At 48.2% G+C, this 1134-nt stretch overlaps 1 protein-coding gene across 4 annotated transcripts in view; it reads right to left on the bottom strand.

Annotated features, from left to right (window-relative positions):
- Positions 1-1134, bottom strand: part of KCNT2 (potassium sodium-activated channel subfamily T member 2) — a 289822-nt gene that overhangs the window by 2085 nt on the left and 286603 nt on the right. The window lies entirely within an intron of this gene.

Genomic DNA, 1134 nt, shown 5'->3' with positions numbered 1-1134 from the left:
CACTATGTGACCCAGTTCCCGGAGGCCATTCTGCTGCAGAGCATCATGGTCCAATGCATTGTGGAAGAGCTCCTGAAGGTTTTCGCCCTGTTAGGCTTATCCCAGGAAATTCTCACCAACCACAGTGCCAATGTCATCTCCCGGTGAGAGGAGTGTGGGGTCCTGGGATAAAAAAGTTATGCATGATTATCTACCACTTCCAGACCAATGGACATGTTAAGCATTTCAATTGGAGCTTGAAGTACTGCACAAGCTCCCCCTCAGGACAGCTGTGCTGGTGGGACCAATTGATCCTGCCCATGCTGTTCGCCATCTGGGAGGTGCCCCAGTCCTCCACAAAGTTCTCTTAATTCAAGCTACTCTATGGGAACCACTCTTGAGTGATGCATGAGACCTGGGAGCACTCACTGTTGCCGGCTTAGGGACTCATGCAGTATGTCTTCCAACTCCGGAAGCACCTGACCCATGCTGGTCTCAGACCTTTGAACCTGATGACTGGGTCCTGCTCCTGCTACCCTCCGATAAGTCCAAGCTCCTGAACCACTGACAGGGGCCCTGTGAAGTAAACTGATGGCTGGGGCACATAACATATGAAATTCAACAGCTGGACCAACAGAAGAAAAGGCAGCTATACCTGAAGCCGTAATAAGAATGGGAGGATCTACTGATTACCCCATACTCTCCTGAGCCAGACCTTGGGCCCCAGGTCCCAGGGGTCGCTGACCCCAATGAACCACAACTCAGAGATACCTTCACCGAGAAGAAATGGAAGCAGACTTGGAGACAGTTGAGGGGATTCCTTAAGACCTTGAACAGCCTACCCAGCCAGATCATTCTGGGCCACTGTCATAAACAGAGAGTTAAGGGTTAATGTTTCCTTTACCTGTAAGGGGTTAACAAACAGTGAAACCGGGAACACCTGACCAGAGGACCAATCAGGAGACAAGATACTTTCAAATCTCGGTGGAGGGAAGTCTTTGTTTGTGTGTTCTTTTTCTTTGTCTGTTGTCATCTCTGGGATCTGAGAGTGACCGGTTGTACTACAGGCTCTCTAATTTTCTATTCAAGTAGTAAGTGCAAGTAGAAAGGAGGTTTAGTCTTTTTAATTGTTTTTCTTTATTTGCAAATGTGTAT

This window comes from Chelonoidis abingdonii, chromosome 7 (assembly GCF_003597395.2).
Source record: "Chelonoidis abingdonii isolate Lonesome George chromosome 7, CheloAbing_2.0, whole genome shotgun sequence".
Classification (NCBI taxonomy): Eukaryota; Metazoa; Chordata; order Testudines; family Testudinidae; genus Chelonoidis; species Chelonoidis abingdonii.
This window is presented reverse-complemented; position numbering and strand designations above follow the sequence as displayed.